General features: G+C 44.3%; 1 pseudogene across 1 annotated transcript; it reads right to left on the bottom strand.

Annotated features, from left to right (window-relative positions):
• Positions 1–10,563: 10,563 nt before the first annotated feature.
• Positions 10,564–13,690, bottom strand: LOC306660633 (protein Wiz-like; annotated as a pseudogene). The gene has a single exon. The product of its transcript is annotated as a protein Wiz-like (transcript).
• Between the last annotated feature and the right edge of the window lie 4,801 nt (positions 13,691–18,491).

The following is an 18,491-nucleotide window of genomic DNA, read 5'->3' as shown; positions in this document are numbered from 1 at the left end:
TCCCTTAACCAGCATGATTCTTTTAACCAGTATGATTTTCTTTGTCTTCTAAATAATTTTGGCTTGAAACCTACTTTGTTTGGTATGAGCATAGCTACTCCTGCTTACTTTTGGTCTCCTTTTCCATAGTATATCTTTTTCCATTCTTTCACCTTTAGCCTACGGATTTCGTTGCCTGTGAGGCGAGACTCTTAAACAACACATAGTTGGGTTTTATTTTTTAAATTCCTTCTTCCAATCTGACTTCTTATTGAAGAGTTTAGACCATCTGCATTCTGTGTTATTGCAGAGAGATGGTATTTTATTTCCTATAACTGACACAATTTCTAATAAATAAGATTTGATTCTCCTTTTACTAACTAGTATGTTTCATTCCTCTGATGGCCTTCATTTTTATTTTTTCATTTCTTCTGCATGCAGTATTTCATTGAGCATATTTTGTAGTACAGGCTTAGTGGTTATAAATTCTTTTAGTTTCTGCTTACCATGGATGATTTTTGTTTTATGTTTAACTCTGAAGAATAGTTTTGTTGAATATAGTAACTTTGGTTCACACTCATTTCTTTCAGGGCTTGATATATATATATATAAATATATATATATATATATATATATATATATATATATATATTTCCTTTAAATGTGACCCTCTCTTTTTCTCCTGCAACTTTTAAAGTTCTATCCTTTTTCTATATATTAGGTATTTTTGTTATAATATTTCTTGGATTGGATATTTTTTGATCTTGCTCATTTGGAATTCTAAATGCATATTGTATTTGTATTTCCATCACATTTATAAAGCTTGCATTTTTTTTCATATTATTTCATTGAAAAGATTGTGCATTCTTTCCATTTCTGTTGTGGTGTCTTCAATGCCAACAACACTTATATTTGCTTTCTTAATGTTATCTCAGATTTCTTGAATATTCTGGTCATGGTATCTTAATATCTTTTCTTTATTTTTTACTTTATTTTCAAGATTATAAGCCTGGCCTGATGCATGCCAGTAACCACAGCAGTTTGGGAGGCTGAGGCAGGAGGATTGTGAGTTCAAAGCTAGCCTTAGCAATTTAGTGAGGCCCTAATCAACTCAGCAAGACCCTGTGTCTAAAATACAAAAAAAGGCTGGGGATGGGGCTCAGTGGTTAAGTGCCCCAGGGTTCAGTCCCCAGTACACCACCACCCCCAAAATAAGATTATAAACTTTGTCTTCAAATCTTGAGGATCTGTTTTCTATGTGATCTAATTTATTTGTGATGCCTTCATCTCCATTTAAAATATAACTTGGAGTTTTGCCCTTCTTGGATTTCTTTTTGGTCACTTTTCAGAATATCTCTCATTGAAATGATCTTATACTTCCTGCATTTTTTCTCTTAGGATGTAAGAAATGGACTTTTTTAGTTCCTTGAATATTTTAACTGAATTATAGGTGTAAAAAGTCATTTTTCTTATATTTTCTCCACTATGTTGTCAATGGGAACAGTTTTTGATGTTATATTGACTGATGTGGTTTTATCCCCTTGCTTTTCCACAATATTTTTATGTCTACTCATCTGTTCGAATGATTATCAACTTGTAGGCAAGAAAGATTGAGTGAGCTTTCTCTTACGTGTCCCAGGCTGGGTGAATATCAAAGTGTTGCTTCGTCTCACTCAACGTGCATCCTCTACTTTCCTCAGTATCAGTACACTTGAAGAGAAGATACTAAATTCTATTAACTGCAACCACTTCAAAACAAAGTCATGTAATAATAAATCTTGGCAGGAGGGACTTTAACATGTTCTCCAAGTTCTTCTAATCTAGATATAAACTATAGCAATGTTCTAGAAAAGGTTAAGAAATTAGTAAAATATAGTAATCACTATTATATCATATAGGATCTGAAAATGGGAGAAGAGAAAAAATAAAAAGAAAAAGAATAGTACAAACCAAAGTAAAGAAAAAAACAAAACAAAACAGAGGGACGGTAACTGGGATTTGAGGAAGGAGCAGGTAAAGCAAAGGGGAAAAGAGGAAATAAGAGGAATAAGTACAATCCTATGCTGAGAAATCAAAGATTCCAGTTATTGCTTGAAGACATTAGAAGAAATACAATCAAATGGGCAGAGGGTGCAGTAGCAAATGACAAGGGAACATCTACCAGTACAATACAAAAAGTGACATCTATAATACCTTATTTGACATTAGGACTACTGATGATAGTCCATGATGAAGTAGAGAGATTTCTCATTCAATCTTCCTAATTTAGATTTTATCAGGTTTGCAATCTTTAGTAAAAGCTCACTACTCTCTGGTTTTACTTCTTTGTTTTCCCGGATATGGAGGTCGTGATCACCTCTGATATGATTCAGAGAGACCTCTTTGCTCTTTGGTATGTCTGGGTGCTTACTATCTTTCTGTTGGGTCAGAGAAGATTATCCCTAATTGTGACTTAGCAGTCAAGTTATTCCCTTTTAGGAGGCATAGACCTGTGTGCCCTCCTGAAGGAATGCTGTGAGTATCCAGGGCTATCAAATCTACTGTGAATTCCCATATGCATATTTTGGAGTATGTGTAATGTGGTAGTCTAAAGGTATTGTTGTCTATTTGATGTGGCACTGGATGACTCAGAGCTTCTGCTCCCTCTATCCACAGGTTACAGGTCTGTAGGTTTGTATCTGTCACACAAGTTGGTGTTGGTTCCTGTTAGGTGCTCTTCTGTAAGCCCCTTTGTGGGGTATACCACCATTGTGTCCCTGGGTTTCTCTGATGTCTGCTTGGAGTTATCCTCAGGAATTGTTTTCTATTAGATTTTTGCATCTGAATGAGAGTTGAGTTAACTGGAAATTCTGGATCTGCTAGAGGAGCTGAAGCACAGGTTCTCCTCCCTTGTTGCCCTGCTTTTCTCAGCCAGTTCTTATTTGTCACCCAGGGACCGCAGTCTGAATGCTTGGAGGTAACTGGCTGTTTTTGTTGAGTACAGAGACATAGTGTGCAGAGCTCAGGGGTGTCATGCTGACTGCTGTGAGATACTGTCCTCCCCCTCCCCTCTAAAGGGGCTTGTTGGCTGTCTGCAAGTGTGGAACCTCTAAATGCAGGTTCTCTGGGTGGTCTGTGGCAAAGAAACCTCTATCCTGGCTGGTGTCAATCACTGGAGTACCATTCCCATGAGTGAGATACAGTGTCAGCATCTGAGCTCCTACTGCCAGTGGTTGTGAATCATGGCTGCCCACTTCCCTCTGCTGAGACTTCTGAAGAGTGAGGCTATCTAAGTACTTGGTTGCTATCTAGAACTGTGGGGACTGTGGGTGCAAGTTCTACTGTGGGTAGTCTGTAGCACAGAAACTTCCACCCTGCTGCTATAGCTCACTTTGGTTTTACCTGTCACCTTGATGGGTAGGATACCATTTGACCCATTTTTGACTAAACTTCTGCAGAGACTGAGGAGCATTGGGTTGAAGTTAGCACTCCCCAGGAGTGATTAGTTCTCAGGTCAATTCCAACCCATTCTGCTTGTCCTTAATTGATGGGAGGTAAACTTCCACTAGCAATTCCTCTACAAGATTTTTCTATAGGGATTACTGAAGTAACTCATTTCAAGAGCATTTTCCAATTTTACTTGTTACTATTTGAAGATGGAAAAAACTGTGTTTATTTAATTTCTTCTAGGAAGGCTGGCCAACTGTGGATGCGACAAAATGTTTGTCCTGCCTGGCACAGTTTTTAGCCCAGAATTTGGGCTAAACTGTGATTTTCTTCTCAGTTTTTGCTGGCCCTGTCCCATTTTAACTTTTTCTGTTTTTCTTTCCAACTGTTGTTATGGAACTAAACCTATGTGCTTTTCTGCTTCTGTTTTATTTTCTTTGTTACCCTCCCCCAAGACCCTACCCTCGTCAACATTGTTACTTGAGATTTTTTTTTTATTAGACTGTATAAGATTTTTATAGGAAAGTAATATGGACATCAGAAACTCATTAATTTTACTTCCAAATGCATAGTAGTTAGTTTTATCAGTCTTAGTATGTTAGATAGTTCCTTAGTTCATATTCACTAAAATTGTGTACGGTGAGGAAATCTCTCCCTATCTTCAGTTCCTGGCATAGCACCAGGGTTTAACTTCTTGTACTATCCCAGTAATTACAGATGATAATCAAGTGTCTCAAAATTCCCTCAAGAAGTTCTTGGAAGAATCTGAAGAATCTTTATGTTTTCCTATATGTTAACTAAAGAAAAGTTCCCATGAGCTGCTTCTTTGTGACTCTTAGCTTTTGGTTTCATTTATCTGCAATAATAAGCAGACAATCGTGTTTTAATATGTAACTCTGCTTGCTTTGGATGAATGATTTCATGTACCTATTTGCTTACTGTGAAAACAGTAAATGTGAAAATCTATGTAAATATGGACACCATATTTCAGATGCAGAGCTGCTACTGCTATTTTGCATTTTCTCCAAAGGATACTACTTAATCATTACTTCCTTTTAGTCTACATTTTTGAAAACTACCTTACTTCTTGCCAGGTCATTTGTGTTTGCCTCAGACCCAGTCCCAAGTTGTCTACTGCTCCATTGTGGTGAAATCCCTGGATCTATTTCTAGATGATATACTTTGAGGGGCAATCTGTTATGAGATCAGTATATGCATATAGACTGCTAATTGTTTGCCTACTAAAGAGGCATAATTACAGTGTACAAAGAATTAGAAAGGGCTTGCAAATCAAAAGCCAATTGAAGAATATAGAACATGAGGTAAGAAGGGATGATATGATTCTCACTTATCGGCTGAGAGAATTCAATAGGTTTAATCATAACCCAAACTGGTTCCAAGAGATCAGAATTCTGGGTGAACTTCTTATGAAGTCAGCTGTTCTTGCAAATCATTATTTTCTTTCAGGTGCTCAGTCTTATTGTTGTAAACAGAAGAAACAGACATTACTTTTTTTTTTTGGGGGGGGGTACTAAAGACTGAACCCAGAGATGTTTTTCCACTGAGGTATGCCGCCAGCTCATTTTATTCTTTTATTTTGAGACAGGGTCTCACTAAGTTGCTTAGAGTCTCGCTGCATTGCTGAGGCTGGCCTTAAACTTGCCATCCTCCTGTCTCAGCCTCTCAAGTAACTGGTACTACAGTCATGCATCACTACCTGCTGAGAACAGGGCTTATTTACCATCTGTTCCTTACATGAAAGTATGAGGTACTATATCTTAGCTAATATTAAAATAATCATAGAACTGGGATGAGAATTCTATTCTCTAATTCAAAGAATCTCTTATGCATCCCTTGCTCAAGACAATTTCAGGGGTCTGAATTCATAGCAAAGCATAATTGGACCTAATGTAACACCTTAGCAGCTACATGGGAAGATGGAGAAAAGATGAAAATTACCAAATCTGAAAATATCTTCTTCTTTCTTCCAAGATAGGAGCAGTCATAAGACATTGAGTTAAGAAGAATGAAAATTCCAAAAAAATACGATGGCACTAGTATAAATTTTACATATGATGTGTTAATGAGTTCTTACCCTACCATCAGACTCCATTACCTTTGTTCTCCAGACAGACTGACATAATGAGGTGGGCTAAATGGAGTTTGACAGAGAAAACTGAAGTGAAGACAACATAAGATGTATAATGCACAAATTTAGTAAGACATAAACAAAAAACCTGTTCTGTACAGTCATAGGAGTTTTTGGAATTTTCTATGTTGTGAGAAAAATATTGGAGATCCAGTGACAGGGGATTTTAACCTGTAAGACCTGTGATGAGGAAAGAAATAGACTTAATATAATAAAAAACATTTTGTATATACAGAAGAATATAAATGTTTATAGTTGTATGAAAAAGTGATTTTATAGTCAAAAAATATAGGACTGGAAGAGTAAAAATGAGTGAGACTTTTCATGAACATAAATATTATTTCATAGATTTTTTTGTTAACCTAATGGCAGTTTTTTTATCTTTAAAATTTCTCATGATTACTGATTATAAATACTCTGATATATATTTGCTTGTAGTTTTTGTTTCATGTAAAAGAGGGCCACTAAAATTCAGCACCAGGTTACACAAAGCACTGCAACATTCTTCCTAAGATCCTAGAACCACGTGGAAATATACAGAGAATTGCTCCAAAAGTACTGGTTATTGAAAAGAGAGCAGTGTGAAGATTTAGTGACTAAATGCTAGGTAAGGAATGACAGAAAAATAGCATCCTCACTCTATTGTAATGAGTAAGGCATCATGGATTTAGGCAAATGAAAATATAAAAAATAACATACATATATAATTCTCATCTCTTAATGAATCTTTTAATGCTAATGAATGAGACAAAAACACCTTCATAAACTTTGTGCTTAGAGGTTAACAGATACCAGGACCTTGGAGAAATAAGGAGCTAAGTTGCATGAGACAAAGAGAAAGAACAAGTTACGTTACCTTTGTTCCTGATCCTGAGAGGGAGCAGAAAATGGAGAGGAACTATAAGAAAAGGAATGAATACACAGGAGAAATGAGAGGAAGGACAAATAAAGACACACTGGATTAAATGAGAAATGATCATGAAATTCTCTAATAATTTGGAGACTGAGAATTATTTTAACATTGGCAGATTATTCTGTTCTGGTTTTTGGAATATTATCAACTGTTCCATCTTTCACCTATCCACCCCAATTCTGAAATCCCAAACATGAAATATCAGTGAATTCTAATGTACTCAAGGCATTATAAAAATCTTCCCCCCATTTGAATAAAAATCTTGCCAAATATTATATACAGACAAGAGATAATCCAACAAGGAAATGGGAAATTGAGAAGATGAAGAGGACATGAGGATATAAAAGCTGAGACCTGGCAGAAATTTTGGAGCAAGATAAAAGATTTCTGCAGGACACTGTTTGATACTTTTTCCAGATCTTAATAGGAAGAGAACATGCTAAGTTTGCTCCATACTTCAGTCTGCCATGGTATCTTCCTGGCTAAAGGGCATATGGAACCAACCTAGATGCCCTTCAACAGATGAATGAATATAACTTTCCTCTTACAGTGGTGTATTAGTGAGACTTTTCCACTGCTGTGACCAAAACAACTTACCAGAACAAATTTAGAGAAAGAAAAGTTTATTTGGGTTTCAATAACCCATGGGTTTCATGGTTTCAGGTCTCAGTCCAGATGCTGACTCCATTCCTCAGGGCCTGGAATGAGGCAAAACATCATGGCATAAGAGTGTGGTGGAGGAGAGCAGCTGGGAACATGATGACAGGAAGCAAAGAGATAGGAAGCTCAGCTCACCAAATATAAACCACAAAGGTGTGCTTTCAGTGACCTACCTCCTCCAGACAGACTCTACTTGCCTGTAGTTACCACCGAATTAACCCCTATCAGAGGATTAATGCACTGATTGGGGTAAGGCTCATAAGCCAATCATTTTACTTCTTAGCCTGCTTTCATCATCTCACACAAGCTTTTGGGGGACACCTCACATTTAAAATATAACAGGTAGTTATGAAAATTAAGTGAAATAGAATGCAGCTCTTGCACTAAAGTAACAAACACAGGTAACAAAATATAATTTTTCTGCTCTGTTCTACCCGCTCTAGAGAACGGTGGGAATGAAAGTCAAAGGACATTATACATGCATCTCTAAAGTATATCCCCCCCTGCATTTCCTTAGTATTATGCAACTCTATCATGCATGGAAATACAAAATATTGCAAATTTCAAGGAGAAGTTCTGTCTAAAGAACCAAAATATTAATTACATCATCCAATTAATATTACTATTAATATTCTGGGTGAATTGGAGAGAACCTGTGTTATTGTGCCGAACTATAAACTCTGCAACCTCTATAAAACTACTGAGAACTGTAGTGAAGCATTCTATTGCTGTAGTCCATAAAGATTTGTTTTTTCCATATGAAGAAAAGGTAGATGTTGTCGATATCTATGGTGTAATTCAACAGTTAGTTGAATTTTAATGAAACACTTCAAATTTGTCCATTTCAACTGAATTTATGTGAAACTACATAACATTTTATGAAAATTGTTACCTATAAAAGATTTGGACATTAGGGGGCACAGGGGCACACACCTGTAATCTCAGTGGTTTGGGAGGTTAAGTCAGAAGGATTGTGAGTTCAAAGCCAGTCTCAGCAATTTATCCAGGCCCTAAGCAACTCAGTGAGACTGTCTCTAAATAAAATACAAAGAGGGCTGGGGATGTGGCTCAGTAATTAAATGTCCTTAAGTTCAGTCCCTGGTACCAAAATAAAAATATTTGGACATTAATAAATAATAATAGCCACTTTTTAAGCATAGGTTAAAGATGTAGTTATGTGTAAAAAAAATGGTAAAAATTGTTTAAAAATCTGAAACTACATTATTTTACACATCTGAGAAAACATTTACAAAGTGCAGACAGTCCCTTTTTTGCAAGTTCCCTAACATACACATTTTGGTGATGATTTAGTTTAATAAAACCCATCCCCAAGAACAAGGTTAAAGTTTCAGTTACCATGATATATTAACTATGAATAAATGGAAAAAGTACAAACTTAACTGCTGTAGCCCTTTAGTCTGCATTCACTATGTGATTAGCTGATTCACATCATGACAAATGATCAACTGCGTCACTGTTTTCAGAGTCTGTTGGTGGTTGATCAGTGTGCTTCTGTTATTTATTATCCACACTGACAATAAAGTGTGTGTTGCCTCCATGTCTACTGGGGTTAAGCTTGTTGATATTTAACAATGAAAAGAGGGAATTGGTAAAGGTGAAAGTACAGTGAGAAAGGAAAAGTGAAAGTGATGAAAGTGAAATATGAATAAAATATAAATTGGAATTATAAAAGGAATAGCTGTTTAGGGGAATGCTGACATATCTCATGTTCCAGAGACTATATATGCAGTCAGAAGAACTTAGTAAATGCCAACTTGTTAAGGTAAATGTGGAAAGCATTTATAATGTAAAAGATGTCCCAGAGAAAGTGATAAAAAGGTAAGAGATAAAAGACTAAATTATTTTATGACACTGGTAGTATAAGAAGTTAAATATTAGAAGGTGATCCAGTCTTAAGAGGATGACAGTTTACCAAGGCAGAGAAGATACTTGCACTTTAAGATTAATAACAGGAAGCCAAGTGATATTCAACGAACTCAAAGTTCATCAATAAATAGTACCAATGTGTTCAATTATAATGTACAAAATATTAGCTTTACTATTTTTTAATTTATTATACATTTGAACCTATTTTACTATTTCTATAAAAAGTAAAGATCATGGATCAGAACGTTTCTCATTGGTTAATATGATACCCTTGTGTGATTTCAGGTTGCATAGGCATTTTATAGCCCCATGCTATTGGGCAAAGTGAGGACTGCTTGTAATTAAGACATTAAAAAGTATAAAATGAAACGTGTACCTTGGTTTCACATTTTAGATAAAAGATGAGTGACTCGGGGAAATTTCTTTTTCTTCCAAAGGGCATGAATATACACTTGCATATTTTCACATTCTTTCATCTCTGTAGGATTATCCAATGGTGTAGTAGAGGCAGGAATTCAAATGTAATTCCCCCCCCCCGCCCGTGTTTCCAGAAGAGAAATTTAATTTACATACTTCTAGGTACATCAATAACAAAAAGGTGGCCATTGAAAAAAGTTAGAAGGACAATCTTCTCCAGGTATCTAGCTGGCCCAGGATTGCAAAATAAAAAGATCCACGTTCCTTATTCTCTATACAAAATGGGTTTCTATAAAAGTGAAAGATCGGGCTGGGGAGATAGCTCAGCCGGTAGAGTGCTTGCCTCGCAAGCACAAGGCCCTGAGTTCGATCCCCAGTACCGAGGGGGGAAAAAAAAAAGTGAAAGATCTAGGGAACTATACATAGAAAGCAACAGTGAAAAGGGGGAGGGAAGGAGGGATGGGGGAGGAGAGTCCCATCCCCCTCTACCATCCAGCCCTGGAGCCCCTGAGGCTCTGGGGGCCTTGACATGGCAGGAGCTCAGCTGTCAGCTCTGAGCTCTTCCCCAGTTAGGAATGCCCCTCTGGGGGTAGCCAACAAGAATTTCTGTGGCATTGTGGGCTCAATAGGGGCTCCCAGGCCCAAGTGGGCCCACAGAGGGAGCGTGGCTTCCCCTGAGCAAGCACTGTGGCATGATGTGATCTTTTAACTTGGGAACTGGGAGGCTGGGGCAGATCCCGGGTCTCACGAGGTGCATGTGTGCGTGTATGTTTGCATGTGCCTGTGTGAGAGGACACATGGGGACAAGAGGGGACCAGAACAGAAGTCTTTGGGGTCTCTGCAAATGACCATGGATAGCAGACATAGCCCTGTTGGCTGCTAGCCACGGGGTAATGCTGTCCTCCCCTGTGACCAGATCAGCTGCCACCATGGACTGGCTGCTACCCCTGCTGGACCAGGTGGGTGTGGACTGGAAGAAGACACCCTTGTGGCCCCAGAGTCCTCTGGCTGGGGGAAGGGTGGCTAACTGGCTCCAGGCACCCATTTGTAGTGTGCCCAGGCCCCCGAGGGGCACCGGTTTGAGGTTTTTGGCTTGCTCCTTTGGAAACGGAGAAAAAGGAAGAGAGGGAGGAGGACATAGAGGAGAAACAAGAGACAGAGGTGGCACAAGAGGAAATCTGGAATGCTTTGGTGTTAGGGTGCCTCTGCTGCTGCTGTCTGTGCCAGCGGGGCTTGGGGCTCCTCAGGTGCAGGATCTGCTTGGAGAAATTCATCTCCAGGATGTGCCGCTGTAAGCATCATACCCACTCTTCCTGGATGGAAAGGGGGCCCTGGAATTCCACTTCTCAGAACCTGCTCTTGAGGGTGTAGATGTTGCCAACAAACTTGACGAGTGATGTTTGAGGAGGTCAGGGCACCAAGGAGGGGACTGGCCGCACCCGGGGTGGAGGCTGCTCTACCTCTTCCAGCTTCCGAAGCAAGTCATTGGCCTCCTCGCTTCCCCAGACCCCAGAAGAATCTGGGGAGCGGGCTTGCTGGCGCTCAAATTTGTTGTAGTCTGCAAATTTGATGTTCCTCAGACTTCATAGTGCCCGGCGAGCTGGCTGCCAGAGGCCGCTCACCGCTGTCAGCTGCCCGGCCAGCCTCGAGCCCTGGCTCCCCACCAGCACTGCAGTCAACCAAGGCCAGGCCCCCAAGTGCCAGCCCCAGGGGTGGTCGCTTGTCATTGTCACGGCCATGGCCAGCACTGCAGGACTTCTTGGTGAAGGGGCGGCCGCCCTGGATGGAACTGTGGTAGTCACCCATCTTCTGGGGCTGATGCTTGATCCACTCGCTCAGTGTCTAGATGGGCGAGCTGTTGGCACACCACTCTGTCACACCAAACTGCCGCAGGTGTGCCCGCGCGTGGCTGGCCAGGGATTTGCAATTTTCAAAGTAAATGTCACAGAGCTCACAGCAGGCCTCGGTGGAGGAGTGGGAGGCCTTCTTGTGGAGGGTCTTTGCCTTGAAGGGCAGTTCAGTCTGGATGTAGGTCTTGGCCTTGACCTCTGCGGTGAGGAGACGTCCTCCTGCAGGGGCCACATGGCTGCCACTGAGCCCAGGTAGCCGGTAGCTGAGGGTTTGGCCCCAGTGATGGGTATCAGGCTGAGCTCCCGGGAACCTGGGCTGGCCCAGCTCCTGGTTTGCCTGGTCGGCCAGCCAGGGGCGAAAGTGGTAGTGGGGACTATACAGGCCCAGGGCCACTGTAGAAGACCCATCTCAGCCAAGGCAGGAGCCAGGTCTCCGGCTGGCTGCTCCTTGATGAGGCACCGCTTCTCAGGATCTCCCAGATCGTGTTGATGGGTGAACCGTTGACAGACCACTCAGTCATGCCCATCTGCCCCAGGTGGGAGTGTGCTTGGCTCCACAGGCCCTTGTGATTCTCAAAGAACTCACAGCCGAACTCACAGCAGATATCATTCACTGGCTCTCCCGGGACGACAGGTTCAAGGATGTCATGTCTTCCCGCCGCCGCACCCCCCAGGGACCCTCAGGTGGGTGCGGTTCCCCATGAAGGGCCCCTGGCAGCATCTCCCGCTTGATCTCCACCCGCATTTGTTCAGGCTTTAGCTTCTTAGTCAGGGAGGTTGCAGTCAGGCTGGGAACATCTTCCGGGCCCTGGGAGGAGGAGAGGCAGTTGGTGAGTGGCCCAGGGGGCTGCCTGGTGGTGGTGGCAGCAGGCCAGAGGTGAGATGTGAAGGTCCGAGGGGTTGCGGGCTTCTAGTGAGCTGCCAGGCTCTCCAGTGCCCACCACCTTTGCTAGGGCTTTTGGGCTGGGCCCTGGAGGGTGGAGGATCCACCTGGCCAAGACTGGGTCCGTCTTTTCAGGATCTCCCTCAGCGTGTCCATGGGCGAGCCACTGACGTACCACTCAGTCATGCCCATATGCCGCAGGTGGGAACGTGCGTGGCTGGACAGGCCCTTGTGGTTCTTGAAGAACTCACAGCGGATGTCTGGAACTGGCTCTGGGCCGGAGGAGAGGTTGAGAGGAGATGGCTCCATATCAGAGGCCCAGAAAATGCCGGTGGCTGAGGCGGCCGAGAGGTTCTACTTCCCCCAAGGACTGGCCGTACCCACGCCTTCAGCTTGGCCTTCTTGGCCGGCGGTGGGCGGGGAGCAAGGAGAGGGCCGCAGACAAGGGAGGAGGCCGCCCCAGCTGGGCCAGGGCTCCGCGCCCGTGTGGGAGGCAGATCTGGACGCTGTCCCTCCTGCTGAGCCTGTGGAGCACTTGGATGGGGGTCCCTTGGCGTCCGGGTCGCTGACTCCCAGGTGGCGCAGGTGGGCACAGGCGTGGCTGGACAGACCCTTGTGGGTCTCAAACCAGGCACCACAGAGCTGGCAGTCCAGCTCTCTGCCCCCATCACTATGTAAAGTGAGATTCAGGGGCCCCTCATCCTCAGACCTTGGGGAGGCTGGCCAGGGGCTCAGGGACAGCTGGGGGCTCTTGTCCTCATTATTCTTGGGGGTATGGGAGCCAGTCAGGGCCAGCGGCGCCTTCTTGAGGAGCAGAGAGCTGGGTGGGTGGGCCAGGCTCTTGGTTGAGAAGCCAGGAGGAGACTTGATGGCGTTGTTGACAGCAGGGGTGTCCAGGGGTTTGGCCAAGGTAAGCAGACCTGGCCTGGTAGCCCCAGAGACCAATTCTTTAGGCCAGTTGGACTTTTTAGCTAGGCCTGGTGGCAGCCCGAGAAAAACATCGGGCAGGCCCTTCTGCTTCATCAGCTCCTAGAGGAGGTCGATGGGGCCACGACTGCCCTCTGATTCCGCCACCCCCAGCTGCTGAATGTGGGAACGAACGTGCGTGGCTGGACAGGCCTTTATGGGTCTCAAAGCAGGCGCCGCAGACTTCACAGCTGGCTCTGGGCCTTGAGGTCCAGCAGCTCCTGTTTGCTGCCATGAGGAACCTCGGCGGCCACTTTGCTACTCAGTCGACTAGCCACCTGCTCCAAGGCCCCAGGGACAGGCAAGCTCTTCTTAGGAAGCAGGGGGCCCCCAAGTCCATGGCCACCGTTGTGTGTTCCTCAGAACCCAAGCCCAGCGGGGGCGCGGGACAGAGACCAGGCTCCAGTTCGGCCTTGGGCCCGTCCCGGGGCGGCGGCGGCGGCGGCAGCAGGATCACGGGGCCGGGCTAGCGGGGTGGGAGGGTGGGGGCGCCCCCTCGCGCGGTCCCCCGCTTTGCTCTGGGCTTTTGTCACTCGGCCCTGGGCGGTGGAGGCTGCCATCTTGGCTCCCACGCACTGTACTTTTTCATTATCTAAATTATATAATTTAGATAATACAGTAGTGAGGAGTCAGGCACCCTTGAGTAGAGCAGGGGCCGGGTTGTTTTCTTCAAAGAAAAGAGGGGGCAGTCCTAGACAACGGGGCGGGGTGGAGAACTGTCCCCAGTCGTCTAGGGAAGAAGAGGGGGAAGGGAGTCCAATGCAGGTGGCCAGGTGAAACCAGGGGTGCCCCGAGATGGGGACAGGGAGGGAGGTGTGCACCAGAACTCACCTTCCAGGTTGCCCGCGTCGCTGCCCTGGAAGGCCTGAAGGTCGCCGATGCGGTAGAGGGCGCCTTTGTGCCACCACCTCTGGACAGGCAGCTCGCGACAGCGCGGCGCCTGCACGAGGATGACCACGGCGCCGGCCAGCATACCGCGCCAGCCCAGCCAGAAGAGCAGCAGCAGCGCCCAGCGGGTGCGAACCCAGCCAGGGCTGCCCGCCACTTTCAACAGCTCCTCCTTGGATAGGCCCGTGAACTTGGCCGCGGCCTCCGCCTCTGCGTCGTCTTCGGCCACCTTGATCTTCACCAGACCGTTCTTCTCCCCACCGCCTGCCACCGCCAGGGCTGCCCCCGACGCCGCGTTCATCGGTTGCTTCTCGGGTTCCAGCTCATTCAGCTCCACCTCCTTCATATCCACCTCGGCGTCCTGGCTCATGGTGCCTGCGGACCAGGGACACAAGGCAGCCTGCGGTCAGCTTCTACCAGAAGAGTCCTCCCGGCCCGTGTGGCTCGGCGTAGCTTGCTCTCCGGCCTCTGGAAAGCTGAGGGCGCGGCGTCTGGGAAGTGGCAGGGCAGCCCCGCCCCGGCCCGCCCCGGCCCGCCCCTTAAAGCGCAACCTCGGGGACTGCTCTTTCTGGGACGTCCTGAGTCAGCCTGCAGGTGATCGTGGCCAGAGAGAACACGCCTCTGACCGCTACGAGGTACAGTATCTCAGCTTGAACCTGTCTACCCTAAAATTCCTTAGAACGGACCCCTGGAAGACACTGCACAGATCCACCTTCAGGAGGATGAATTCTGTGGGTTGACCTTGCCCCACAAAGGCCTGCCTGAGGTCCCCATTTGCCTACTCCGCAGGCTGGTAGCTTCCCTGGACGTGATCATCTGTTTACCCCTGCAGGCCAATTTCGCATGTGCACTGGCACTCAGAGCCAGCCAGACTCAACTTCTGCTTTTGAGCCCCCCGCCCCTCCAGCCTTGTCCTCTCAGGCCTCTGGACTTAGCGCTAGACCTTCAGGGCTTATTCCCACTCATCTTTGAAGACACATCTTGACTTGATTTCAGTTAATTCTGAAATTATTGACTACGCACCTACTAGTCCTCTGCTTCATTAACTTTACTGACTTAACTCACCCATTTTTCTCCATGACTTCGAATGAATCTGAGCTGGGGATGCCGCTCAGTGGTAGAGGGCTTGCCTAGTACGCACAAGGCCCTGGGTTCAATCCTCTGCAACTTGGTGGGGGGGGATATATTTGGGCAAGAATGTTGAAATGGACAACCCTCTTCTTACACTAACCCAGCTCAGATACTGACACTAAGATATTGGGCAACTAGGAGTCAAACATCCAGAAGAGACTAATGAGCTGTAGCAAATGTTACAGAACTGGGTCTCGGGCATTGAGGTGTCCACCCTTTTCCTAGAACAGGCCAGATGCCATGAACAGACTCTTCCCCGCTTTGCAGGGCCTCCAGAACTCCCCCAGGTGTCAGAGGTGTCATTTCACTGTTAGGCCTGGGAGGAAGCAGATTCTGCAGGTTTTTTTTTTTTTTTCCCCCAGTACTAAAGATGGAACCTAGGGCCTTGCACACACTAGGCAAGTGCTCTACCCCTGAGCTACATCCCCAGTTCTTTTTAAATTTTTATTTTAAATCTGGGTGTGATGGCACACACCTGTAATCCCAGCAACTTGGGAAGCTGAGGCAAGAGAATCACAGGTTCAAGGCGAGCCTCAGCAACTTAGTGAGACCCTAAGCAACTTGGCAAGACCCTGTCTCAAAATATAAAATGAAAAGGGCTGGGGATGTAGTTCAATGGGAAACTGCCCCTAGCCTCAATCCCCAGTACAAAACAAAAACACAACAAAAAATAAATTTTATTTTACTTTGAAACAGGGTTTCACTAAATTCCCCAGGCTAGCCTTGAACTTGCAATCTTCCTACCTCAGCCTCCTGAGTAGCCTTTGCCACCACACCCAGTTTCTGCAAGGGTTTTGTTTGTCTGTTTGTACTGGGGATTGAACCCAGGGTGCTATGCCACTGAACTATATCCCTACACCTTTTTATTTTTATTTTGAGACAAGATCTCACTAAGTTGCTTAGGGCCTTGCTAAAATGCTGAGGCTGGCCTTGAACTTGCAATCCTCCTGCCTCAGATTTCTGAGTTTAGTCACTGGAACTACAGGCATGTGCCACTGGGCCCAACTCTGCAGGAGCGGTTTGAAGACCTGAATTCCCTCCACAGAGAATCTTGGATAGAGAAAGGGTCAGTGGAGCAGAGACAAGGTTCAAAGCAGAGACAAATGGACATCAACACCGGGAGGTACCAACACTCTCAGGAACTACTTGTTCTTGAGCAGAGCCAGAGAGGGGTGAAACGAATGGGTTGGTTCTTTCTTTCGCTCTCACCTAGGCTAGAAGCCAGGATTTGAAATAAAGCAGAAGCCAAGATTTGACGTATAGCAAAAAAAAAAAAAAAAAAAAAAGAAATACAGTAGTGAACGAGCCTGTATCTGTCAATTTGGTAATTTCTGTTTTAAGGTTTCTCACATCTAGAGCTCAACCTTTTAGCACCATACCTGTCCCTGAGTGAAGCTGAGTATCTAAGGAACTAAAAACTCACAAATAGGGCTGACTAATTCTAAGTTTCCAAACCTTTCATAGAACCTACTGATCTGAAGTATTTCCTTCTCTTTAGTCCAAGTCCGTGGATTCAAGTTTTTCTTGGATGTTAGACAAACTACTGAAATGATTCACTTTCTCGTGGAAGTCTGGTAGGTTTCTTTGAAGTGTCTGGTACATGTGTGGGGATAGCAGTTTCCCTACACCCTCCTTTTCACAATTTTTCATCATGCTTTTCTGGATTTACCCCGATACCTGGATCTCAAAGTTCACTGAACCATTTTAACCATTTTTTTAAAGGCATGTCAAAACAGGGAAAGAAGAGTTAAAGTTCACATGATTTTTTGATGTTATAATTTTTAAAATATTTGCATCTCATACCCTAAGGAACTCAAAAATAATCTGATATACTGAGCTTTTATGTTTTGAGTAGAGAGAGACCCAGGCAAGTCAGTTTGATGACTATTTACATGACCTATATTAAGTCAAAAAAGTAGCTAAGTGATACAATAATCAAATTTAAATGATTTAACACAAAAAAAGCTTTTTGTAAAATTGAATTTGGTGTTCTTGAGGATTGAGAGGACTTGGAATGGGGTTCTGCCCCATGTAGTCAATAAGGTTCCAATGTCTATCACTCTTGAGGGCCCAGTCCTCTGTTGCCAGATGATGAACCAAGAAAAGGAAGAAGGCATACCTTCCTCATTGCCTTGACCTGTAACCCATCTCACTTCCACTCATATTCTGTTAGTGAAAATGCATCATATAAACATCCTACATGTAAGGGGTGAGATTCAATCTATTGGTATACCCAGAAAAGAGTGGGGATATGGATTTTGGTGAACATTCACTTCTTTATATGGCCCTTTTTATATACAGACCACAGAAAAAGCAAACAGACCCAGGGTCAGCCACACCATTTGGGTTGTCAAGTGTAAAATGAAAATTAAGGACTCCTTGTTAACAGCAGGAAAATAGATAGGAATCCCTTTATTGTAAGGGGTTCATTATACATTTTTATATTACAAATTAAAAAAATAAACATTTTTCTTTTTTCACGCACTCTATCTTGAATACCACATGTTTCTTAATTTTTTATTTGCTATTTCATGTCTTCCTCTTTGAGGCACTGAGATACTTTTAGGGTTTATATATAACCTCATAGGCACGCAGAGTTCTGGTCCAGGTATCAGTTGCATGCAGGACTCGATGACTGATGGTGCCCTGTCCTACAACTGCTGAACCAATGTGCCTTGATGGCCATTGGTGGAGAGGTCAATGTCCCTTCCACTCACCCTGTCACCCCAACTGCTGGCAGATAAGTGACCCTCAAAGGACTGCATCCAAGGACATGTTTGGTACCTGGATCTGGGGTGGGCTGGATTTCTACATCCATGGAATCCCTCACCAACAGCTGTGGGGCTGCCCAACTTATGTGGATACAGTGTCATCCTGAGGCACTGTGGAATGTACCTGCCCAACCTGGAGTCTCCTCATGACTTTGGGTTCCTTGCTAGGGGTGAATGAATAAAGTGGAATTCAACCTTCTTAAAAAAAAAACAGAACCCAATCTCTATTTCAGAGGAGTTATAGCAATCCTGGGGCAGAGGAGGAAAGAGTGAGGCTAGGAAAACACAGACTCCAGGGAGTGTCAGTGGTTGAGAATCTGTGCTGGGGAGACAAGGAGTTAGTAAGAAATGGTCTTATCCCTAAGTCATGATTGCAAGACAGTGTTCTATTGTCCCACTGGATTTACCTACAAACTACAAATTTGTTGACAAAAATCATTGATAGTTTCAAGACAACTACAGAGTATTAATTTTCTAAAGGAGGTCCCTGTTCATCTCCACCAGTAATATACCCCTGAAACCTGCCATGAACAGACCACACTTTTTTTTTCCATCCCTCAAATATGGCTCC

This window comes from Sciurus vulgaris (genome assembly GCF_902686455.1).
Source record: "Sciurus vulgaris genome assembly, chromosome: 4".
In the NCBI taxonomy this organism is placed as follows: Eukaryota; Metazoa; Chordata; class Mammalia; order Rodentia; family Sciuridae; genus Sciurus; species Sciurus vulgaris.
Note: the sequence above shows the minus strand (reverse complement) of the source record. Positions and strands in the feature narration are given on the sequence as shown.